Source organism: Canis aureus, chromosome X (assembly GCF_053574225.1).
Source record: "Canis aureus isolate CA01 chromosome X, VMU_Caureus_v.1.0, whole genome shotgun sequence".
Classification (NCBI taxonomy): Eukaryota; Metazoa; Chordata; class Mammalia; order Carnivora; family Canidae; genus Canis; species Canis aureus.
The window spans coordinates 1,907,359-1,933,751 of NC_135649.1; the positions used below are offsets into that span (position 1 = coordinate 1,907,359).

General features: G+C 50.1%; 1 pseudogene; it reads left to right on the forward strand.

The window, feature by feature from the left end:
- Positions 1-18,024: 18,024 nt before the first annotated feature.
- On the forward strand, positions 18,025-20,293 carry LOC144307734 (protein SET-like; annotated as a pseudogene).
- Positions 20,294-26,393: the final 6,100 nt, after the last annotated feature.

A 26,393-nucleotide genomic window follows, 5' to 3' on the forward strand; every position in this document is an offset into this window, starting at 1 on the left:
CTAAAATGAGATTATGACGGTGCAGCCACTGTGGAGAAGGGTATGGCAATTCCTCAAAAAAATGAAACAAGGCCTGGGCCTAGGGCCCAGCAGTCCCGCTTCTGGGGGGCTGCCCAGGGGAAGGGAAAGCAGGGGCCCAGAGCAGGAGCTCAGCAGGCTGACAACGCAGCCCGATGTGACAGAGTTGTCGTGACTTCCCTCCTCCTGGGTCCCAGGGAGCTTTATCTGTCTGTCCCCACCAGGGTCAAGGAATCAGCGCATCCGAGCGTGTCAGAGCTAAAAGCGGGCCTCGACTGAGGTCACCTGCCCAACCTGGCCCCTCTGAGCGCCGCACACGGGATCGCCTCTTCCTGGACCGGTGGGGCGGCCTTGCGTGGGGCGCCCCCCTTCTCAGGCCGAGCTCTCCCTGTTTCTGCACGGGGGTGACCAATGCTGCCTGCCCCCACCGCACGGGGCTGCCATGGCCACCCAGGGCCACCCTGTCGTTGGGGAGCCGCAGTGCCGTGTCCTCGGGGGTCTGGCCGAGCCTGCGCAGCCTGCCTCTGTGCAGCGTGACACTAACGACGGAGCCCAACCTCGGGTCTGCCCAAAGACCCGGGGGAAGGGGGGGTGGCAGTGACGCCTGGGCTGTCACCCACTCTGCAGCCTGGGGTGCTAATTGATGATTAGGGCTAACAGAAGATCAAGGCTCATTTTAGCCTAAAGCAGATTACCGGCCTGGAAAGTCACCCAGCACCTGGGCGCCCACGTGTGCTCCCCAGGGCCTGCGCTGGGTCCCCCGCTCCGGCAAAGGGTGGATGAAAGGGGGGGGCCGGAGACGGAGATGAGGAAGCACGGGTCGGGCCAAAATGTGGGTGAAAAGAAGCAGGAGAAACGGGGGGGGGGAGACCCGTGACAGCTGACCGGCTTTCAGTTCACTTGCCTGCAGCCCCCACGGGGCGCATGTGCCCGCCTGGCGCCGTGTCGCTGCCACCACACCCTCGCTGCCAGCTGGGGCCACCTGCTGGCCTGGCCTCTAATCCCGGCTCCTGGGTGTTGCGGGAGCGGTGCTGGGGAGGAGCCTGGGCTGGGCGCGGGGCTCTGGCCGCCGGCCCGCGGCTTTGGCGGTGACAGCTAGTGGCCGCTAAAGGTACAGGCACGGGACTGTCAGATCCTTGGTGTCTGACTTGTGCGTGAGTGTGATGACCCCCCCACCCCCAGCAAATGCACCATCTGCACCATTCTGAGCCATCCGGCGTGTCCACACTGCGGTGTAGCCGCCCCCGGCACCTTTCGGGCGTCCCCACTGAAACCCTGTCCCATGAGACACGTACACCCCCCGCCCCCCCGCAGCACGCCGACCGTCCCACTTCCCGTCCCTCCGAATCCAACTGCTCCGGGCACCTCCTAGACGCGGACTCCACGCATCTGTCCTTTAGTGTCTGGCTTTTCCCACTTGGCATAATGTTTGCAAGGATCACCCGCTGCTTTTGACTTTGGGGACAGATCGACATGCATCTATTTTAATTTTCAGGTGGCCACATGTGACTCCTTCCCCTTTTTGCTTTCTGGTCGGCAAAGTGCTCCCGCGGTCGGCCAGTTCCTCAGAGATCCACAAAGGCGCGGGTGGATGGAGAGCGAAGGCAGGGGCTGCGCGGCTTCCCGGTTCCCGTGACCGTCCCACGGCGTCCTGAGCGGCTCAGCTGAGCCCGGGAACAATCAGATTTCCTTCACCCCCCGCTGACCGACGCCCCAGCTGCTCCGGGCCCTCCAGCTGCAATCTCGGCGCCCTGCGGCTCAGGCCCCTAATCCCGCCCCATCTGCCGCGGCCCCCGCCCGCCCTCCGTGACCTTGAGCGAGTCAGGCACCGTCTCTGGAGCACGTGTCCTCGGCAGGAAGACGGGATGACATGGGCCTGCGGTACGGCTTGAAGGAGGTCATCCTTTTGGAAAGTTCTAGCCCAGGGGATCCCTGGGTGGCTCAGTGGTTGAGCACCGCCTTCGGCCCAGGGCGTGATCCTGGAGTCCTGGGATCGAGTCCCGCGTCGGGCTCCCTGCGTGGGGCCTGCTTCTTCCTCTGCCTGTGTCTCTGCCTGCCCCCCCACCCCCGTCTCTAATGAATAAATAAAATCTTTAAAAAAAAAGAGAGAGAAAAGTTCTAGCCCAGTGTCTGGTACAAGAATGCAGTCGCCGGCCCATTGCACAGAGAGCCCTCCGGGACCCGTCGTGGCCGGGTGCTGCGCAACACCCAGCGGAGATCCCCGAGCTTACAGCTGCCACCCTAGCAGGAGAAGGGAACGTGGGCAGCAGACGTCGTCAGTTAGCTGTGGCAAGGAGGACGGAGAGCAGGAAAGGGAATACAGGATGCAGAGGGTGGCGCTGCCAGGGGAGGGGGGCTCGGGTGCCCATTGTCATAGGGCATCAGGTGGGCTTCTCTGAGAAAAGGCCACGTGAGCAGACACTTAAAGGAAGGACGCAGGGAGCCACGCGGAGATCTGAGGAACGCATCCTAGGACAGAACCAGCAAGGAAGTGCAAAGGCCCTGGGGCAGGAGCATGCCTGGAATGTTGGAAGAACAGCAAGGAGACCAGGCGGCAGGAGCAGAGTGAGTGAGCGGAGAGGACGAAGAAGAAAGGGCAGAGAGCAGATGGGACCAGAGTGTGTGTGGCCCGGAGCCCACCGTTAAACGTGAGCTTTCGCTGTGGATGACATGGGGAGCGTGGCACGACATGACCCGGTTGCTGTCCTGACAGGGGCGTGGGCTGAGGCAGGAGTGGGGCGATGGGGTGAGAAGCACTCCGCGGTCCGGGCGAGAGCTGTGCTGGCTTACCAGGGAGGGGCCAGGCCGGCAGGAGGGGGACGCGGGCCAGACTCTGCGGGGCTGTTGCACGTAGAGCCAACAGGATTTCCTGATGGCACAGGTGCAAGCAGTCGGAGAGAGGGAGGAACCGAGGCCGACTCCAGAGTTCGAGGCCCGAGCCACCAGAGGGATGGAGGTTGTCCTCAGCTGAGAAGTCGGGTCCACGGGCAGTGGGGTTCGGCTGGAGGAAGGCGATGGGCCTCAGGAACGCAGGCACAGACGGCCAACGGGAGGGACACACAGGGCCATGACCCTGACCCACAGACAGCTTCAAAGAGAATATGGTGAACCCATCCCAATCGGTGCGAAAAGTTGGATAAAAAGAACCAGCTTCTGGGGATCCCTGGGTGGCACAGCGGTTTGGCGCCTGCCTTTGGCCCAGGGCGCGATCCTGGAGACCCGGGATCGAGTCCCACGTCAGGCTCCTGGTGCATGGAGCCTGCTTCTCCCTCTGCCTGTGTCTCTGCCTCTCTCTCTCTCTCTGTGACTATCATAAATAAATAAAAATTAAAAAAAAAAGAACCAGCTTCTAGAAACACATAACGTAACAAAATGGGCTCAAGAAGCAGAAAATCTGGGCACCTGGTGGCTCAGTGGTTGAGCGTCTGCCTTTGACTCAGGGTGTGATCCCAGGGTCCCAGGATCCAGTCCCACCCACATCGGGCTCCCTGCACGGAGCCCGCTTCTCCTTCTGCCTGTGTCTCTGCCTCTGTCTCTGTGTGTCTCTCATGAATAAATTTAAAAAATTAAAAAATATCTAAAAAAAAAGAAGGAACAAAAAATCTGAAGACTTCTGCATCTATGAAGACATCGAAGCCCTAATCACACACCCGTCCACAGAGGAGGTCTCTCTTCTGTTTCGGTCTATACAGTCTTGTTGGTTTTCAAGCCTCGTTTGTATTGTCTTCCCCCGTAATGCTCAGACCTGAGCAGCTCATCCCCCGAGGCCTTTGTATCCACAGAAACAAACAGAATCAATAAGTCACAGCTAGAAAGTTTTGGTGTAAATATTTGAAATCGGAATGAATTAAAATTCACCATGCCTCCGCTGAGAAGAAATGCAAGTGGGGTTCAGTTATAATATTATGAAATTTTGGGAATCTCTGGGTGGCTCAGTGGTTTAGCGCCTGCCTTCAGCCCAGGGTGTGATCCTGGAGACCCGGGATCGAGTCCTGCATCGGGCTCCTTGCGTGGGGCCTGCTTCTCCCTCTGCCTGTGTCTCTGCCTCTCTCTCTCTCTGTGTGTCTCTCATGAATAAATAAAATAAATATTTTTAAAAATGGTAGAAAATCTTTGGAAACAGCATATCATGTCAAGGGAGACATGCTCCATCAGTTCCACGTGTAAGAGAAATCCTGCGTGATACAAAGCAGTCCTTAAAAAAAAAAAAAAATTAAAAAAAAAAAAAAAAAAAAAAAAAAAAAAAAAAGCAGTCCTTAAACAGTTGACACTGAGGTCTCTAAGGGAGCACCGCGCGCGTCCCTAGCGGTGGCACCGCTGCTCCGCAAGTATCGGTGTCCCCTATGGGCACCACTCCAGAGAGGCCCAGCCCTTGTTTGGCTTTGGGCTTGAAGCTGGGTTAGGCCAGGGCCTGTCACTTCGTGACTCCCTGGGGTTCGTTGGAGCAGCGTCTGCGCACAGGAGGCCCGGGAGAGCCCCTGCCCGGCGGGAGCCTCGGGTGGGAGGCGGACTTGAACGGGACGCACAGCGCTGCGGGGTCAGGCGATGGGAGGCCGTGCTGCAGAGGCTGTGTGGACGCTTCCCTTTCCCCGTCAGCACTGCCCTGTGCAAGCCGGCTCTTTACATCCTAGGACAGAGGACATGAGACGTTTGCCTCACGAATCCTGATCATCCGGGGCAGAGAGAGGCCATGTCATACTGCATGCTAATTGGCAAATTCGAGGGACGCTTGGGGGGCTCAGCGGTTGAGCGTCTGCCTTCTGCTCAGGGAGTGATCCCGGGGTCCTGGGATCGAGTCCCACGTCGGGCTCCCTGCATGGAGCCTGCTTCTTCCTCTGCCTCTGTCTCTGCCTCTGTCTCTCTGCCTCTCTCTGTGTCTCATGAATAAATAAAATGTTTTTTAAAAATTGGCAAAATCCATGTGAACTCATTGTTTTAAATCCACAGGTATATGGGGGTGTCTGGGGGGCTCAGTCAGTGAAGCTCCCCACCTTGATCTCAGCTCAGGTCTTGATCTCCGGGTGGTGAGTTCAAGCCCCCTGTTGGGCTCCAGGCTGGGTGCAAAGCCTACTTAAAAATAAAATAAAAGGGATCCCCGGGTGGCTCAGTGGTTGAGCGCCTGCCTTCGGCCCATGGCCTGATTCTGGAGTCCCAGGATCGATTCCCACATCGGGCTCCCTGCACGGAGCCTGCTTCTTGCTCTGCCTGTGTGTCTGCCTCTCTCCCTGTGTGTCTCTCATGAATAAATAAAATAAAATAAAATAAAATAAAATAAAATAAAATAAAATAAAATAGGGGATCCATGGGTGGCTCAGCGGTTGAGCGCCTGCTTTGAGCCTGGGGGCATGATCCTGGAGATCCAGGATCAAGTCCCGCGTCGGGCTCCCTGCGTGGAGCCTGCTTCTCCCTCTGCCTATGTCTCTGCCTCTCTCTCTCCTCTCTGTGTGTGTGTCTCTCATGAATAAATAAATAAAATCTTAAAAAAAAAGAAAAAAGGTTTGAACGATACACTTCAAAATATAAAGGGTGATTTAAAAAAATAAATAAACCCAGGGGTATAGATTATACATTGTATTCACGTTTCCCAGGACTGTCTACCCAAAGACGGACAGGATGAGCCTGGAGCATCTCTGTGGAGTCAGCAAGGGTGGGGACCGGCCAAAGGACACGGGGGGCCAGCTCGAGGGGGGCCCCCCAGGCCACACTTGCGACAAACCGAGCATCAGAACGAATTCCTGACAGCAGTGGAGTCTGTGCAAGGCCCTGACTCCACACTGGCGCGCAGAACGCTCCACAGCTCTTGCTGGAAGGGCTTGGGTTCGCCTGCCGGGCGGCCCTGGGCCCTGGGTCCTCGGCGGGCCCCCTGCGGGCCCCCCGCGGCCCCGGCTCCGCGGCGCTCCGGCTCTCGGGCGCCCTCTCCTGGCGTCGCCGCGCGCCTCGCCCTGCCCGGTGGCCCCGCGGCGCCCTGGGCCGCTTCTGCTTTCTTCGCTGGACCTGCACCCGCGCCCGCCTCTGTCCCCATCCTTCCCGCATCCGTGGCCAGCTGTCCCCGTGCAGCATGGGGCCGCGTCCTGCCGGGCGGATCCTGGTCGTCGCGTGTCGGGGACCAAGGGGACCCTTGTGCCAGCCCCACTGCCCCGCCTCCCCAGTGCCTTCTGGCCCTGCAGACCCCCCCCCCCCCCCCCCCCCCCCCCCCCCCCCGGTTTCCAGAGTCTCACACATCGGTGGGGGCTGGGGGGGGTGTCAGTCTTTCTCTAGAAGCGGAGGAGTTCGGGTGTTTTGCTGCCTTCCCACTCCTACCCGAACCCAGAAATCTCCTCCTTATCTTTTTTTTTTTTAATTGACTTTTATATTGTGGTAAAGTGCGCATAACAAAATTAACCACCGTAACCATTTGTAGGTGTGCAACTCGGTGGCATTAGTACATTCCCATTGTCTTTTTCTGCATTAAGATCATTCATTCAATTTGTGGTCCAGTTAATTGGTTTTTTATTTTCATTCCCACAGACAGTGGGAATCAGACAAAAGCTTACACAATATAACATGCAATTAAAATTATCAACAAGATGCGCCCAGACAATATGGTTCCCTTTAGCTGTCTGCCACGTTAGAGAAGATACTCCAAATAGGAGCCTGGGGTGAATCCATTCTACCCGTAGTCTTTCCTGTCGCTCAAGGCCCTTTGTTTTGATTGTGCATATTCCCTTTATCTGTTGCTGCGTGTTCTTTATCTGTCCTCCCTTTTTTACACACTGTTACAAGCGATGTGTTTTGTTTCTATTGTTCTAGAAATGTTCTTGGCGCCTTGGAGTCAGGGATCCGAGGACTGAAAGCTCACTCCACCGGGTCTGACTGGACTGCCGGGGGGGGGGGGGGGGCCCTCCTGCTCGGGTGTGTGTGGGGGGGCTGGCTTCTTGCTGTGACCCTCCAGGTCCCCCTTACCGGAGGCCCCAGGCCATTTTCCACGAGGTTTAGCCCCGCTCTGCTGACTGTGATCAGTTAACCTTTACAAGGGATGTTTCTGGTGGCATCGTGATCACAAAATCGATTTATCCACTCATAGTCTAGGAGGCAAGAGGATCGACTCTGACCAGTGCGACCCGCAGCGCGCTCTGCAGCCCGGTGGCCGGCGGGAAACGGCACCGCGGTGCTTAGGGACCAACCAGTTGCCCGTGGGCTGCTCCTCTGAGTCGCTGTAAACCGCCCCTGAGCTCAGTTACAAATGTCCTGTAGCATTGCTGTGGTCGCCAGGTTTGTGCACCTGCGTCCCCGATGCTTAGGTTGAGGTCGCAGCGCTCCGTGTGCCGGCGTTAGGCCGTAAGGCCTTGGGAAAGCGAGTAAGTCATGAGAGGGGAGCCCTGCGAGGTGAAACGGGCGCTTATTAAGGACGCCCGGGGGGGTCCCCGGGGGGCTCAGCGGTTCAGCGCTTGCCTTCGGCCCAGGGCGTGATCCTGGGGTCTCAGGATCGAGTCCCATGTCGGGCTCCCTGCGTGGGGCCTGCTCCTCCCTCTGCCTGTTGTCTCTGCCTCCCTCTGTCTCTCTCATGAATAAAAAATTAAAAATCTTAAAAAAAAGAAAAGCAGCAGCCCAGGAAAGACCTCCCCCCCTTCTCCCACGTCGGGGCACAGCGAGAAGTGTGCCAGCCCCAGGAGGGCCCTACTGCCACCACGCAGGCCCCCTTGTCTGTGACGTCGGGCCCGCAGCACCCTCAGAACCCGCTGCGGCTCAGAAGCCATCCAGGCAGGTGGCCCTTGCTTCGGGGGCCGCAACGGGCTGGGACGGAAAGGGGGCCTCGGAGCCCGGTCACGCGGAGAGGCCCCTGCAGGCGATTGTGATGAGGTCCCTGAAGCCCAGGAGGAGAGCCGGGCCCCCAGCCCTCGCCTCCTGGGACCTCAGGAGCCATGCACAGACCGTCGGGAGAAATAAGGACGGGAATGGGGACACATTTTGGGAAATCGGAGGAAAGGCCACCCTGGTGATGGGGCCGGGGCCTGGCTGTGTTGTGTGCACGTCCTAGTGTCCCGTGGAAGGTCGACTCTGTGAGCGATGGCATTGGCTGTTTGCCTGAGGAAATAGCGAAGCAAAGTGGTGAAGGCACAGCTTGGCTTCCCTTGACTGCTTTCAGTAAAATTCCAGCAGCGATGACTCTAAGATGGAATGCTTAATCGAAAGGGAAGCGGGACTTAAAAATTTGGAAAATTCTCAGCCTAGCCATATTGCAAAATATGAGCAAGCATATTGGGAAGAGAACACTCAGGGTGTGGTCACGCGAGCCTGTGGTGAGGAGACCGCGTGGGTGTGAACCCCCGGGCTTCGCAGCCACCCCGGCAGGCAGCCCGCCGGCCGCGCCGGGGGAAGGACCAGGCAGGCAGGCGGGGGCCGGGCCGCACAGCTCTTCTTCCAAAGCAAGGACAGCGAAGAGCCTTCAGAGATTGTCACTGCTGCCTCCTCGGTGTTGGGGTGGGGGGGCACGGCCTGGGTGCATCAGGCCAGAGGACGCCCGCCCAGAGCTGTTGGGCCCAGTGACCCCTTATGCCCAAGGCTGCCTCCCGCCCGGCCGAGCTCTGGGGCGCAAGGCTCCCTCTGCCTGGGTCTCCAAGGGTGGAGCCACCTGCAGATGCACACGTGTGACCCAGGCAGACGGCCGTGGCTGCGGCAAAGTCCAGCAGGGGCGGCAGGGTTGGGGCCACCCCGGGGGACCAGCCGGATGGCAGGGCCATAGGTACACAGCTGCAAGCCGTGCCCGGCAAAGCCACGGGCGCAGGATGCTCCACGGTGTCGGGAAGGCAGGACCCCCCACCCCGCGGGCCTGGCGGCCAGAGCATCGGGGTCAAGAACAGGACTCTCAAAACTTCAGATTTGAGGGGGCGCCTGGGTGGCTCCGTGGGCTAAGCGCTTGCCTTCGGCTCAAGTCATGATCCCAGGGTCCTGGGATCAAGCCCGTGTCGGGCTCCCTGCCCAGCAGGGGGTCTGCTTCTCCCTCTCCCTCCCCCTCTCCCTCTGCCTCTCTCCCTGCTTGTGCTCTCTCTCTCTCTCTCAAACAAATAAGTAAAATTTTTTTCTTAAAAAGATTTTATTTATTTATTCATGAGAGACACACACAGAGAGAGAGAGGCAGAGACCCAGGCAGAGGGAGAAGCAGGCTCCATGCAGGGAGCCCGACGTGGGACTCGAACCCGGGATCCCAGGACCATGCCCCGGGCCAAAGGCAGGTGCTAAACTGCTGAGCCACCCAGGGATCCCCCATAAATAAGTAAAATCTTAAAAAAAAACACACACACACACACAGAACCTCCGATTTGATGTTGTTTGCCATGTTGGGTTTTGAAGGGTTTTATTTATTTCTTCATGAGAGACACACAGAGAGAGGCAGAGACCCAGGCAGAGGGAGAAGCAGGCTCCAGGCAGGGAGCCCGACGTGAGACTTGATCCCAGGACCCCAGGATCACACCCTGAGTCAAAGGCCGAAGCTCAGCCACTGAGCCACCCAGGCGTCCCTGCCCTGTTGGGTTTAGGACTTGCCTGGGATCTTTCAGCCCTTTCTTGCCAACTTCTCCCTTTTGGAACAGGAGTGTTTACCCTCTGCCTGTCTTCCACCATATTTTGGAAATTCAGAACTTGTTTGATTTAAAGGTTCACAGCTGGAGAGGAATGTGCCTGAGGATGAATCAGACCTCGAGTCTTACCCATTTCTGATTTCTACAACACTTAGATGTGACTTTGCACTTTGGGCTTTTGAGTCAACGCTGGAACTGGTTAAGACCTTTGGGGCTGTGGGGATGGAATGCATGTATTTTGCATGGGAGAACGACACGAATTTTGGGGGTGCCGGCTCAGAACGCCAAGGCAAAGTTGAATGAGTACAAGGCAAGGCTAATATGCTCTCGGCACAGATTCCTCTCTCAAAAGATGGGTGTGGTGTTTTGAGTCCGTGCGTTACCCGAGCGTCTGAACCTCGATCCGTCGTCACCGTCTTCAGGTTTTCTTGCACGTTTTGTGCATTGCATTATGCACGTGATGGCCTCTCGGAAATCTAATGTGACCCTGATGTCAGTGGGCTGTTCAGGCCAGTCTGTGCAAGTGTCACCTTTTAAATGGAGAAATAGAGGAAGAGCAAGAAGAAAAGGTTTCATTGTACACGACTACTAGAAAATGGAGCACTAAGGACAATGCCAAAAATATTCTAGGACAGATAATGACAGCTGGCTCTCCCTCATCAGTTTCACTTGTTCCCTGAAAGGCCTTTGTAATTATGCCTTACTCCACTGGTCCCGGGCCAGCAGCCTGCCCCAGGAAGTCATCTGCTTCTGGTTGGAATTGGTCCTAGGCATCCTGAGCTTTAGTCCCCTGCAAGCTTTTCAGGCGTGTTTTTCAAGAACTTTTGGGCTATTCTCAGGAGCTTACATATATTCTAGGATTTGGTCTGGATCTCAAGTGTATGTGCCGACAAGCCACCCCAGAACGGAGTGGCCTAAAACAACAGTGATTTGTCATTTCTTATGAGTTTTATGCATTGAGTGAGCTCTGGGGGGTGGTTCTTTGCTCCACATGGGGTCCCTCGTGTGACTTCATTCAGCTGGGAGCATAGCCAAGGAGGCTGGAACATCTGAGATGGCCTCAGTCTCATGTCTGGCAGTTGGCGCTGGCTGTTAGCTGGGGTGTATTATGCTCTTTCATGTGCCAGCTCATCCTCCAGGGCTCCTCTCTCCTCAGGGCCTCTCGCGTGGGACAGCCCGAACTTCTCTCCACGGTAGTACCGGCTTCCAAGAGGGCAAACACAGAAACTGTGAAGCCTCTTCTGGAAGTCGCCCAGTGTCACTTCTGCCTCGTTTTGTTAGTCAAGAGAAGTCACCGGGCCGGGCCTGGTCAAGAGAAGGGGAAATAGGCTCCCCACCTCTTGTTGGGAAGAGGAGTGGTCAACCCATGTTGCAAAAGGCTGTGCAGAACGGAAGCGACTGGGGCGGCCGTCTTGAGAAACAGTCCGCCTGTCCAGCGAGAAGTGCTCCGTCATCCCCACATCTGAGGGAAAACGTGAGGGACCAAAGGGAGATGTTAAGCAGGTGGCACCGAGGTCTTCAGTAGGGGGGCCATGACAGCAGCACCGCCCTCCCCAAGTATTGGTGTCCATGTTGTCACCGCTTGATAAGCTTTGATGCGCACATGGTGGCCGGGCTGTGCACCATGACACGGTCCTGCTGGGCCATTTGTTTCCAGCCTCCCCGAGCCTGACAATCTGTCCATTTTGTGTGTCACTAACGCTATTAATAAACAAGGGGATTTTAAAACCTTGGAATATGATCTTAGAGAAGGTATAAAAGTCATTGTGCCAAGAGCCAAGAGCACTCATATTAGCTCTTGCGTAAAAATACGAGCATCTAAACCTTCATTCTCAAAGTTCTTTGGGGGATTCCCCGGGGGGCTCAGCAGTTTAGCGCCGCCTTCGGCCCAGGGCACGATCCTGGGATCCCGGGATCGAGTCCCACGTCAGGCTCCCTGCGTGGAGCCTGCTTCTCCCTCTGCCTGTGTCTCTGCCTGTGTCTCTGCCTCTCTCTCAATCGGTGTCTCTCATGAATGAATAAATGGAATTCAAAAGAAAAGAAAAGAAAAGAAAAGAAGTTCTTTGGTTACCAGAACGTGTTTTACGTGTTTTCTTTTTTTTTTTCTTTAAAGATTTATTTATTTGTTTGAGAGAGAGAGAGAGACAGAAAGAGAACGAGTGGGAGAGGCAGAGGGAGACGGAGAGAGAATCTCAAGCGACTCCGCGCTGATCGCAGAGCTGGAGGCAGGACTCGATCCCATGACCCTGAGATCATGACCTGAGCCGAAACAAAGAGTCTGATGCTTAACTGACTGCACCACCCAGGCGCCCCAAGGGCTTTCTTATTCAAGTGAAATTCATATAACACAAAGTCAACCATCCTGAAATGTCCCGTTCCGTGGCATTCAGTACCTTCACAGGGTTGTACAACTATCACCACTCACTGCAGAACATTCCCATCATTCCAAACAGAAGCCCTGGACCCATTAGCGGCCCCTTGCCAGCGCCTGCTCTCCCCAGCCCCTAGCAACCCATAATGTGCTTCTGTGTCTGTGGACTGTCCTATTCTGGGCATTCCGTAATCAATGGAATCGTGCAGTGTGTGACCTTTTGTGCCTGGCTTCTCTCACTCGGCATCATATTCTCCGGGTTCATCCATGTTGGAGCAGGTGTCACACCTTCATTCCTTGTTACAGCTGAATAACGTTCAATTGCGTGGCTAGACCACATTTTGTTTATTCATTCACCTGTTGACTCACTTTTTGACTGTTTCTGCCTTCTGACCCCTTGTGAGGTGCGTGATGTTTTTGAGAGTGGTCTACAGTGCAGCATGTACCAGTATTCTATTCCTTTCTGCCAGAACATGTTTAAATGCATTTTTTGTTTTATTTAATTATTTATTTATTCATGAGAGACAGAGAGAGAGGCAATGACACAGGCAGAGGGACAAGCAGGCTCCATGCAGGGAGACCGATGTAGGACTCAATCCCGGGACTCCAGGATCGCGCCCTGAGTCAAAGGCAATTGCTCAACCGCTGAGCCACCCAGGCGTCCCTTAAATGCATTTTAAGACATGCACAGGGTAGCTTTTATAATCCCATTGAGTTGTTCTTAATAACTGTGGGCCATTGTGATCATGCCTCGTTATTCCCAACACCACCCCCCCTTTATTCTCATGCACCACACAGTGGGTCGCCCAAGCCAGGCAGAGGAGCAAACCATGGCGCTGCAAAGCAGCCCACTACCAAGCAGGGTGGCGTGGAGAAGACTCTCCTCACCATTATTAATTTGAGGACTCATCTGGGGGAAGGCCAGTATCAAAGAGAGTTGTGAGAAGAGACTGGTCAGTTGTTTGATAAGAGCACAGGTGCCCTAGAAGCAGAAATGCCCATGGCCTTGACAGTGTAACCAGAGTCACAATATTTGATAACAACCCACAGGAGAAAGTAACATGATCACCAGTAGGAATTTTAGCTCCTCCTCTAAGATAGAGCCTTTGCTACTTGTTTTGCTTGCTTGCTTATTTTCTTATAATTGGCGTCTGTTGTGAAGTACCCATGCTGAGGGGGGGCAGAGAAGCACGACTGTTAACAGAATTTTGAGCTGTCGGTTCCTACTAGCGTGAGAAAAACCTCTGCCCTCTCTCTGGGTAGAGTACCCGTGCGAAAAGCTAGCAATTACTTAAAGACCCAAGCCTCTCTACTCTATTATACATAAGCTGTTAAACCATTTATTGACTTAATACACCTTTATATGTATTATGCAAATGTACACTTATGTACAGTCACAGTAAAGATGTGATGTCAGTATTATTTAAAGCTTTAGGTTTTTAAAATATGATGAAAACAACCAGGCATAGCACAAAACAGTGTTTATACTACAGTGACTTTCTGAGTTTGAGTGCGATGAGGGGTACTCGTGTTCCTACACAGACAACAATATATAAGTAAAAAAGAACAGAGTACTTCTGCGTGCCCTGTCTGTATGAATTTTAATTCCTTTGGAGGTTGTCCAGGTAGAGATTACTTGCTAACTGTCTCAATTTGTCATTCACCCAAGGTCACAAAGTCAATGGATTAAGAAATCATAGTAGGCTGACATTGAAGAACAATACAACCACAGTTGGTGAATAAAAAAGTACTCGCTATAAAAAGTAGGGAAACTTTGTGGGACTACATAATTACAGCTATTGTTGGAAGTTTAAAAGGATCAATTTTTCAAATAAAGACATTAACTGTTTTAACTCAATTTATTTCAACTCATGTATATACATTCACACAACCATAGGTGTTTATTTTTACTTATTTTTAATTTTTAAAAAGATTTTATTTATTTATTCATGAGAGACAGAGAGAAAGAGAGGCAGAGACACAGGCAGAGGGAGGAGCAGGCTCCATGCAAGGAGCCCGACGTGGGACTCGATCCCAGGTCTCCAGGATCAGGTCCTGGGCTGAAGGCGGCGCTAAACCGCTGAGCCACCTGGGCTGCCCCTATTTTTTATTTTTTATTGATTTTATATATTTATTCATGAGAGACATAGAGAGAGGCAGAGACAGAAGCAGGCTCCCTGTGAGGAGCCCAATGTGGGACTCGATCCCAGGACTCCAGGATCATTACCTGAGCCAAAGGCAGATGCTCAACCGCTGAGCCACCCAGGCGTCCCACCATAAGGGTTTAGCGTAGGAAGTGATAACGTATCTGATGTACAGGGTAAGTCTCCTGAGAGTAGGAAGTTCCACTTAATAAAGCTTCTTGTAAGAAATTAATAATAAATACATCTCATATATTGCAAAAAACCAAATGTACTGTTTGCATGATCCTTTATACTGTAATAAGATTGGATGGAAGACAGAGCTATATTTTCTTTATTTTTTTAAGTTTTTTTTTAGTTTTTTAAAGATTTTTATTTATTTATTTGAAAGGGAAAGGGAGTGAGAGCCTGAGCGTGGGGAGGGACAGAGCGAGAGGGAGAAGCAGGCTCCCTTCCAAGCAGGGAGCTGGATGTGGAGCTCAGTCCCAGAACTCCAAGATCATGACCTGAGCCGAAGGCAGGTGCTTACCCAACTGAGCCACCCAGTCACCCCCAGAACCATCTTTTAAGTGCAAATTAACAAAACTATTCAAGAGGGGCGCATGGGTGGCTCAGTTGGGTAAGCCTTCGGATCAGGTCAAGATCTCTGGGTCCTGAGATCGAGCCCCGCATTGAGATCTCTGCTCAGCAGGGAGTCTGCTTCCCTCTCTCTCTCTCTCTCTCTCTCTGTCCCTCTGCCCCTCCGCACCACTCATTCTTTTTTCTCTCTCAAATAAATAAATAAAATATTTTTTTAAAAACTATCCAAGGGTTTACCTTGGAAAGAGATATTAAAGGAGTTTGGGATTTTTAGATGGTTTTCTTGCCCTCATTTTACCAAGTGGAGTACAACTAAAGCCTCAACTTCACGAGTGGGGTCCCAAACTTTTAATCACAAATCATGAGGGGACTTGTCATCTGGAAATGAATGTGATGACCAGGGTCTTAGCCACCCAAGGCCACCCAGTGCCCAGCTTAAGTGGCCAGAGAATCCCGTGACTGGCAGGGCCTCTGGCACCCATCCATTGGCCCCGTGGAGGCATGTGGGGCAGGGGGAACGTCTCTGCCTTCCCTTTCCTGTCAGGCTTGAGGCCACTTCCCCATTTGTCTCTCTTATGTTGTTAAAGCCCTTGAAACATTAGTAAGAGTGTTTAATACAGGAGGGGGTTTCTGAAGCTTCTTCACAACTGTTAATGTTTGGCCTGATAGCAATGTGTGTTTCCTTGTTCCTTATCCTGTAACTTAGCAACCAGGACATCATGGCAGTTAAAAAAAAAAAAAAAAAAAAAAAAAAAAAAAAAAAAAAAAAACCCAGCCTTCATTTTCTCTTATCCAAAACCTGTTTTAGAGAGAGAAAGAGTATACTGAGGAAGCAAGACTACTGTTTAGACTTTTACTAATGGCTTAGTTGGTTTTATGTGGTTATTCACACATATTTTATCTTTACTTACTAGAGTATGATGACCGGGAAATCAGTGATTTTATGGATTCATTTTTCTCTTTTCCTTTTGGAGCATTTGGAAATTACCTTTGTGCATAGGAAAAAAAAAAACAAGATATGCTATTGCCCCCACAACATCGGTATCTTTAACTTACTTAAATATCTAAACAGGCATACCAGAGGACAGACCTACGTTGCATGAGGACTGAAGTTTATACAATTTGGGTCCTTTTTTTTTTTTTAGAGAGAGAGATTTTATTTATTTATTTATTTATTTATTTATTTATTTATTTATTTGAGAGAGAACAGGAGGAAGAGCAGAGGGAGAGGGACAAGCAGACTCCTCGCTGAGTGCGGAGCCCAGCGGGGGACTCAATCTCACAACCCTGAGGTCATGCCTTGAGCTGAACTCAAGAGCCAGTTGCTTAACCAACTGAGCCCCCCAGGCGCCCCTCAATCTGGGTCCTTTTTAAAGAAAAAGAAGACAAAGTCAGTTCCAAAACTGTGTGTTCACTTGGAAAAAGAAAAGAAGTCACCACAAATCACTCCCTGCTCTGGCGCCAGCCCTTTGGAGGTGGCCTGGGGTGTGAGCTGGGGGGCCCATCCCCTCCTTGTAGCCCCTGGCCTCTGTCAGGGCAGCACCATCTTTGCTCTCTCCACTCCAGGGCCATCCTGACGACCTTGCAGCCCGGCTGCAGCCTCTCCCCGAACCACCCTAACCCCGGACCCCCGACCTTGCAGCCCTCCTGTGGTTCCTTGTCCTCCGGGTCAAAAAGAAGTCAGGCTCCTTGAGCTGTGAGGGGCCTGGCAGTGTGGAGTTTTGCTCAGGAAACCTGCCTGGGCTTCAGCTCAGCCTGCGGTTTCTGGTTTCCTAACCTTAAGGAGCGAGTGCTCTCACAGCATCAGAGGTGTGGGCTTAAATTGGAAAATGTTTTCCTCTAGTCTTCAAATGTCTTTGAAACCAATGGAAATAGGAATTCCTTGGCTCTGAGAGACTCAGTGTCCTCATTGGTTCATTTCCTCCAGATGCGGGCAAAGCTACCTTTCAAACAAATTCCTCCCACTGGATCCCTGGGTGGCTCAGCGGTTTGGCGCCTGCCTTCGGCCCAGGGCTTGATCCTGGAGTCCCGGGATGGAGTCCCACGTCGGGCTCCCTGCATGGAGCCTGCTTCTCCCTCTGCCTGCGTCTCTGCCTCTCTCTCTCTCTGTCTCATGAAAAAATAAATAAAATCTTAAAAAAAACAACAACAACAAATTCCTCCCACTGACATGCATAAAGAGGAAAAGGCAAAGGCCCGCCTTCATCCCCGCCAAAGAATCTTCTCAAACTCCCCCCCAACGATGGAGACTGTCAAGGAGGCCTCCTGTGGGGACAGAAGTTCCCCCACGGTGGCTGTGCCCAAGTTTCAGTGTCTCCCTGGAGCGCTGAGCCCGAAAGCTCAGGAACTTCTGGGTGCAGATGGGCAGGGACCTCGTTGGAGTGCACTGAGCGCAAGCTAGGAATCAGTGGGCAGGTTCCAGCGTCACACTGGTCCCCACAGCTTCTCCGGCCGTCTTGCCTTAGCCCACTGGTGTATTTTCCCGAAATTCCTCTGGTTGTTCTGATGGGGAGAAATAAAGAAAAGGCAGTCAGAACCAGCCTCGGGGAGCTTGGGTAGAGGTTGGGCTCATGAACTGGCTGGGCCTCCACTTGTTTCCCTCCCAGTGCAAGACTCAGACCCGCGACAGCCGCGCTTCAGATGTCACAGGTGCCCCAGGAGCCCAACTCTTCTCCAGGAGGCCATTCTCAGGAGGGCCCCTCGCTTGTGCACCTGTCTCATTTCTCCAGCTACTTGTGTGTATCTTTCCTTAAAAGACACAGACTTGCAGCGTGGCCGATACCCTGGGCTCCAAAGAGCAGAGTGTGGGCTAAGACCACAGGAAACAGGCGGAACCAGTTCTGCAGCTAGCTAGAAGCTAAGTGTAAACAGAGCCCTGGCTTCTGGGGGGACGGGGTGGGGGGGCTACTGGGCTGGGGCTGGCCCAGGCAGAAAGCACTAGCCCTTAGGCACAAGGACTCTGGCCCCAGACTGCAAGCACTGAAAGAACACTTCGATCTGGGGGACGATCTGGGGGACGGGACAGCCCACCAAGGCTTGTGGTTTCTAAACTGGAAGACAAAGATGCTCTAGGGGCCTGGTCAGTAGTGTATCCTGGAACACAGGCCCAATTCTCGGAAACAGGACTTTCAGGCTCTCACCAGGAAAGACAAGAGAAACTAAGCAAGACGGATCAGAAACCTCAAGTGGCCACCAGACGTTGACACACAAGAACCCAGAAGCCAGCTCCAGCGCTGCAGCCAAAGCTCCAGCCCCGCCAGTAGCCGCCCTCTTGGGGAGGAGGCCTAGAGACTCCGCGAGCTGCACAGCGCACTGCTGCGGCGTCCCGAGGGCCCGGGCCCTGCTCTGATGGCAGCTACCTTGAGGTGAGTGACCACAGAGGAGACCTCCAAACGGTGAAAGCCACAGTGTTAGCTAGAGATATGACAGGCACGTGCCCAAGTGCAGGCAGGCAGCCAGCCTGAGAAGGTGCAGCTCCCAGGGACAGGCTGCAGAGAGACAGGAGGGTTTGCACACATTTTTTTTTTAAGATTTTATTTGTTTATTTATGAGAGACACACAGAGAGAGACAGAGACACAGGCAGAGGGAGAAGCAGGCTCCATGCAGGGAGCCGGATGTGGGACTCGATCCTGGGTCTCCAGCATCACGCCCCAGGCCCAAGGCAGGTGCTCAACTGCTGAGCCACCTGGGGATCCTTGGACACATTTCTTCAGCAGGTGTAAAGCATGTTATTTTCCCCAGGGGTAAAAATCTGCTCTGTCTTTATGACTTGTGTGGGTGACACCTGGGTCATGTTGACCCAGGTACATCTCCAAGAAACACCAGATGTGGCAATCTTAATTAGAACTAACGAGCAATATGGTTTAGAGCTTCGATCAGGAACACAGTGGAAGAGAGTCCAGGTTTTTCTCCCGAAAAAGTCCTGTTTGACTTGCGAGAAAAGCCCCTTTTTCTTAAGTTTGGAATAAAGTTTACCCACTTGTAGATGGGGCCTTTGTGTCATTCCCACTTCAGACACCAATGTAGAACGTTGTCACCAGCGTGGTGACACCATCGAGAGAGCAGGGGGACAAGCAGATCTGACTGGCTGACGTGGAAGCTTCCCGGGCAGGATCACAGCATTGACCTACCTCATCAAGCCAAGAGGAAAGGCACCAATGACCCATATCATGAATGGAAAGTGGCACCCAACCATGGATGCAGTAATATTTTCAAATAATGGGTATTGTGAATGACTTTATGCCAATACATTGGAGAATGCTGTTGAAATGAACACATTTCTAGAAAAAGAAAAGGCAGAGAGTAATCAGAGCTCCTTCCAGGCGTGCATCTGCCCTTGGTTCATGGGCTTTCTTCACAGCACGGCCCCCAAACGCCAGTCTTGGCTCCCGCCTCAAATGAAGAAATCTAGATTGCCTCTTGCCCCCAAGCCGGAGGAGACGGCGGCCTCTCAGCCCTCGCCGAAGGGAGGAAAAGAACAGCAAGAAGCAATTGAGTAGATTGATGAAGTCCAAAAGGAAATAGACAGACCTAATGAACAAACCAGTGACGAGATCTTGAAAGTAGAACAGAAATAAAACAAACTTCCACCAACCCTTTACTCAGAAGAGGTCAGACTTTATTGCCAAAATTCCAAATTTAGGGATAACAACATTTGTCAGCCATCCGCAAGGGGCTGCACTGCCTGGGGAGGACGATGAAGAGGTGCTGTATTATTTGCCAAGAGCCGAAGTGACCAAATTTGAAGATATTAAATCAGGGCACAGAAGAGATTTCTTTTTTTTTATGTTGATGAAAACCCTTAGTTCGAAAATAACGTTCCCGCCGAAGGATTTGATCTGAATAAAAGAGGTGATCCATCTTCAAAGTCCACTGAAATCAAATGGAAATCTGGAAGGGATTTGATGAGAAACATTCAAGTCAAAAGCAGAATAAAGCCACCAGGAAGGGGCATCTGAGTGGCTCAGTGGTTGAGCGGCTGCCTTTGACTCGGGGCGTGACCCTGGGGTCCCGGGATCGAGTCCCACGTCGGGCTCCCAGCGTGGAGCCTGCTTCTCCCTCTGCCTGTGTCTCTGCCTCTCTCTCTGCCTCTCTCTCTGTCTATCATGAATAAATAAATAAAATCTTAAAAAAAAAAACCACTAGGAAGAGACTGCATGAGACACCAGAGAGCTTCTTCACCTGGTTTCCTGACCATTCTGATGCAGATGCTGATGAGTCAGGAGAGGTCATCAAAGACGACATTTGGCCAAATCCATGACAGCACTGCTTGGTTCCCAATGGTTCCCAATGTGGATGATGAAGCAGGGGAAGGACAAGAAGAGGATGATGAAGACGAAGGATTGGGAGATATTGATGAAGGAGATGAGGACAGTTAAGAAGATGAAGATGGTGATGCGGGGGGAGAGTAGAGGAGGAGGAAGGAGAAGCTGAGTAATGGATCACTGGTGGATTCCAACCTTCCTTTGTTAATGTTCTCCAGTCCCTGGGAGCAAGTTGCAGTCTTTTTCCCCCTCTCCTCTTGTACTCATTTGCCATGTTTTTTGAACTCTCTTTTCCTCTTTTTTAAAAGTATTTATTTATTTATTTATTTATTTTTTTATTTATTTGAGAGAGAGAGCGCACAAGCAGGGGGAGAGGCAGGTAGAGGGAGAGGGAGAAGCAGACTGTGCTGAGCAGGGAGCCTGACGTGGGCCTCGATCCCAGAACCCTGGGATCATGACCTGAGCCGAAGGCAGACACTTAACCAACTGAGGAGGCACCCAGGTGCCCCTGAAGTCTCTTTTCTTCTCTATATCATGGTTCTCAAGTTATTTTGGGGGGTAACACCTTGAATAGAATTCAGTGGGTAAAGAATCTCGACCACTTTCTGTTTCCAAATTCATTTTTAATCCTTCCTGTCTCAACAAAAACTTTATGGAATCAACACCTCTATGCTCTGTGGGAAAGAAGAAAAATCTTTTGTTCCCTTAGTTCTGCCAGAAGCTGGGGGGTGCGAGGCCCTGTGTAGCACTGCCTAGAATTTTAACTGTTTTCTTCTTTTCTCTGGATATTGGGCTCAGAGATTACACTGTGTCTCTGTGTGAATATGGACACTTAACATTTACCAACATTATCATCTGTGTACTTTCTCTTGTTTAAAAAAAGAAAAAGAACCTTAATAATGCAGTTATAGAACATCAGCAGAGGGGCACCTGGGGTGGCTCAGCCGGTGAAGTGCCTGCCTTCGGCTCAGGTCATGATCCCAGGTTCCTGGAATCAAGCCACCCATCGGGCTCCCTGCTCTATGGGGAGCCTGCTTCTCCCTCTCCCTCTGCCCCTGCCCCTGCTTGCGCGCGCGCGCTCTCTCTCTCAAAAAAAAAAAAAAAAAAAAAGAGTGGGCTTGAGATGTTTGCATGGGCTAAGTGGGCATTTTGACAACATGGCTTCTCCTCTGGCATGTTTAATTGTGATCTTTAACAGACATCCTTGCAGTTGAAGAGGACACTTTTATTTTTTTTAATTTCTTTTAAAGATTATATGTATTTATTCATGAGAGACACAGAGAGAGGCAGAGACACAGGCAAAGGGAGAAGCAGGCTCCCTACAGGGAGCCCGATGCAGGACTCGATCCCAGGACCCCAGGATCACGACCTGAGCCAAAGGCAGACGCTCAACCACTGAGCCGCCTGGGCATCGTGAAGATGACACTTTAAAAAAACTTTTTTAAGATTTTATTTATTTATTTATGAGATACAGAGAGAGAGAGAGATGCAGAGACACAGGCAGAGGGAGAAGCAGGCTCCATGCCGGGAGCCCGATGTGGGACTCGATCCCGGGTCTCCAGGATCACGCCCTGGGCTGAAGGCGGCGCTAAACTGCTGAGCTACCCGGCTTGCCCCAAGATGACACTTTTAAAATAAAATTCTCTCTTAAGAAACAAAACAGATGCGGGGCACCTAGGTGGTTTAGCCGGTTGAGAAGTTGAGCATCTGACTCTAGATTTCAGCTCAGGTCATGATCTCGGAGTGGGACAGGTCCTGTGATGGGCTCTGCACTCAGCAGGGAGTCTGCTTGTCCCTTTCCCTCTGCTCTCTGCCCATCCAGCTCATGTGTGCTCTCTCTCTCATAAATAAATAAATAAATAAATAAATAAGTAAGTAAGTAAATAAAATATAGAAAGAAAGAAAACAAGTGAACATGGGCAGCCCTGGTGGCCCAGCAGTTTGGCGCTGCCCTCAGCCGGGGTGTGATCCTAGAGACCTGGGATCGAGTCCCACGTCGGGCTCCCTGCATGGAGCCTGCTTCTCCCTCTGCCTGTGTCTCTGCCTGTCTCTGTGTCTGTCATGAATAAATAAAAATAAAATCTTAAAAAAAAAAAGAAAAGAAAACAGGTGAACATAGGGGAAGGGGAAAAAAAGAGAGGGAGGCAAACCATGAGAGACTCTTACGGATGGAGAAGAAACTGAGGACTGATGGAAGAAGGTGGGTGGGGATGGGCTAGATGGGGGATGGGTACTAACGAGGGCCCCCATTATGATGAGCACTGGGTGTCGTATGTAAGTGATGAGCCACTGAATTCTACTCCTGAAACCAAAACCAGACTATATGTGAACTAACTAGAATTTAAATAAAAACTTAAAAACAAAGAAATAAAATTCTCTTCTAATGATGACTTGAGCCCTGCCACTCAATGGGAGAAGCAGCAAAACCTGTACTATCTTACTTGGCATTGATATTCTCTATTGTAGTTTTGTTCCTGTTTGTTTTTAATTTTTCTTTTTGTTTTGCTGGAAAGGAAAGATGATGATCAGTTTTAAACGTTAAAACGTACAAGTTGCCTAGTTACATTAAATGAAATATGTACATGCATACGAAGAAAAGACAGAAACCCTAAATAGTCATATAATCATAAAATATTTTTATCAGTAATTAAATATCCTCCTATAGCAAATTCCAGGCCCAGATGACTTAATTAGCAAGATCTACCAAGTATTCAAGGATAAATGGTTCTAGTTTTATACACATTCTCCCAGAGAATAACAAAAGAAGATATACTTTGGACGCCTGGGTGGCTCAGTGGTTGAGCATCTGCCTTCAGCTCAGGTCGTGATCCCAGGGTCCTGGGATCGAGTCCCACATCGAGCTGCTTCTCTCTCTGCCTATGTCTCTGCGTCGCTCTGTGTGTCTCTCATGAATAAATAAATAAATAATAAAATATTTTTTTTAAAAAAAGAAGATATGGGATCCCTGGGTGGCGCAGCGGTTTGGCGCCTGCCTTTGGCCCAGGGCGTGATCCTGGAGACCCGGGATCAAATCCCATGTCGGGCTCCCGGTGCGTGGAGCCTGCTTCTCCCTCTGCCTATGTCTCTGCCTCTCTCTCTCTCTCTCTGTGACTATCATAAATAAATAAAAAAAAAAAAGATTTAAAAAATAAAAAAATAAAAATAAATAAAAATAAAAAAGAAGATATACTTTTGTTAGAAGGCAAACATAACCTTGACACCAAAACCTGTCAAGGACATTATAAGAAAGAAAATTAGTGGCCAAGTTAATTTATGAGCACAGTTGCAAAACTGCTAAGCAAAATATTAGCCATATATAAAGATGATAATACATAGTGACCAAGTTGCATTTATCTTAGGAGTGCAAAGTTGGTTTAACAATAGAAAATAATTTATTGTAATTAGCCACATTACCATGTTAAAGAAAAAAATTACATACTCGTCACAATAGGTGCAGAAAAGGTATTTGATAAAGTTCAACATTTGTTCATTATTAAAAAGAAAATTGAGGAAACTGGGAATTAAAGTGAGCTTCCTTAACAAAAGCCTTCTAACAATAATTATAGCCACCACTACATTTAATGGTAAAATACTGAAAACTTTCCCTTGATATCAGAAATAAGAAAAGGATATTCATTATCATGACCACTTTTGTCAACATCGTAATGTTGGTCCCAGTTCATGCAGTGGGGCAAGAAAAATAAGTAAAAGCTAAAGGCAAGAAAAGACTGTCATTATTCACAGGTGATCTGATGTGTATTATGACATACCAGAGAATCTAGAGATAAATTATGATAGCTATTAAGAGAGTTTAACAAGGTTGCTAGATATAAAATCCATATATAAAAATTACTTCTAATTCTATCAGCAGCGAACAGTTCAAAAGTGAAAGTTCTTTTTCAGAAGTGAAAGTTTAAAAATTAATATACCATTTGCAATAGCATTTTATTTTATTTATCTATTTTTTGCAATAGCGTTTTATTTTTTATATTTTTATTTTTATTTTTTGCAATAGCGTTTTAAAAAACACAAAATACCGAGGAATACATTAATAAAAGATTTGCAGGCCGTTTGTGGAGGAGATGATTATAAAACTTTAATGAGAGACGTTAAGGGGGACTTAAATAAATGAGATACACACATGTCCAGATTGGAAGACTCAATACTGTAAACGTGTCAAGTTTCCCCAAATTGATTCACAGACTCAGTGCAATATGTATTAAGATCATAATAGGACCAGCTGATTATAAATTTTTTTTAATTTTTTTTAATTTATTTATGATAGTCACAGAGAGAGAGGGAGGCAGAGACACAGGCAGAGGGAGAAGCAGGCTCCATGCACCGGGAGCCCGACGTGGGATTCGATCCTGGGTCTCCAGGATCGCGCCCTAGGCCAAAGGCAGGCGCCAAACCGCTGTGCCACCCAGGGATCCCAGCTGATTATAAAATTTATGCGGAAATGCATAGGCCCAAGAATAGAAGAGGGCAGGGGAAAGACTTGCCGCTCCGGATTTGGAGCATATTCTAGAGGTATGGAACTTAGCGCAGTCCGGTTTGAATGCAGGGCAGACAAACAGACCAATTGGGCTGAATCAAGAGCCTAGAAATAGGACTCTTTCTTTCTTTTTTTTTTCTTTTTTCTTTCTTTCTTTTTTTTTTAGGACTCTTTCTTATGTGGGCTTGATACAGGACTCAGGTGGCCCTGAGGGCTGTGGGGTGAGGATGAACCTTTAACGAACTGTGCCAGGACAATCGCATTCATATGGAGGCTGAAATGAAACTGGACCTCTACATCACACCATGCATAAAAATCAATTTCACATAGATTAGAAACAAGTATGAAGGGCAAACCCATAGCTCTTTTAGAAAAAAATATATGAGAATACCTTCACTGCTAGGAGTAAGCAGGGATTTGTACACAACGTTATGAAAGCACTAACCACGAAGGAGAAGATTGAAAACTGATGTACGTTAAGATCAAGTATTTGAAAAAATAAATAAATAAAAATTTTTTAAAAAAAGAAGAAAAAAAAGGGCAGCCCGGGTGGCCTTCAGCCCAGGGCCTGATCCTGGGGCCCCGGGATCGAGTCCCACATCGGGCTCCTTGCACGGAGCCTGCTTCTCCCTCTGCCTGTGTCTCTGCCTCTTTCTCTCTCTGTCTCTCCTGAATAAATAAATAAAATCTTTAAAAAAGAAAAAAGAAAAAAAAAGATCAAGTATTTGGATTCATTGAAAACATCAGAAAGGGAGCGAAAAGCTACATAGTGAGATGACTATTGCACGTATATTTGACCAAGGTCTCATATAGAGAATATACAAAGAATTCCAATTTAATAAGAAAAGGCCCAACCACTCCATAGAAGAATGGGCAAGAGACTTGAATGGGTACCTTCCAAAAGTGGAACTTTTCATGGGCCATGAAAGGTGCCAAGCATAACAGTAATCAGGGAAGTGGAAAATTAACACACAGCAATACACCACTACGCACCTACCAGATAGGCAAGGATCAAAAATCCCAGCTCCGCGGGTACCGAATGTTGGCAAGGGTGTGAGGTAACGTGTGTTCAGACGTTGCTGGTGGAAATGTAACGTGGTGCAATCACTTTAAGAAATCGGTTGGCATTATCTACTCGGATTGAACGCACACGTATCGTATGCCCCAGCGGTTTCACTCCCGGGTGGATGGCATGTGCACGTGCACACAGGCTCCAAGAAGAATGTTCGTGGCAGGATGTTTGGCTCTTGGCAATAAGCCAAAAAAAAAAAAAAAAAAAAAAAAAAACACAACCCTGGAAACCCCCAAACACTCCCCAATACCAGAATGGATAAATATGCTGTGTTATATTCAGATGTTGAAATAGCCTACAGGAATACAAACGAATTAACTGTAGCTATATTTAATGACATAAATATAATGGTTAGTAAAAAAAAAAAAAAAAAGACACAAACTCATACCGCATTTTTCAATCCACAGAAAGTTCCAAATAGGCCAGACTAAGCTCTCGTTGGGGAAAGCTTCTTCAGGTAGTAAAATTCCCAAGAAAAAACGAGGAGAGGACGATGACCGCAGTGAAGGCCAGAGCGACAGCCGGCAGGTGAGGAAGGGCACCAGGCAAAGGCGATTTGTCGAGCTGCAATGTGGCTACAAGGCTGCTTATTTGAGAACTGCCCTTTAAACTGCACAATAGGGACACCTGGGTGGCTCAGCGGTTGAGCATCTGCCTTTGGCCCAGGGCGTGATCCCCACATCCTGGGATCGAGTCCCACGTCGGGCTCCCTGCATGGAGCCTGCCTCTCCCTCTGCTTGTGTCTCTGCCTCTCTCTGTGTGTCTCTCATGAATAAATAAATTAAAAAAAATAAACTGCACAATATATTTGATGCCCTTTATTTCAATCAGCTTTTTGAAACAGATTTATTTATTTATTTATTTATTTATTTATTTAATTTATTTATTTATTTTA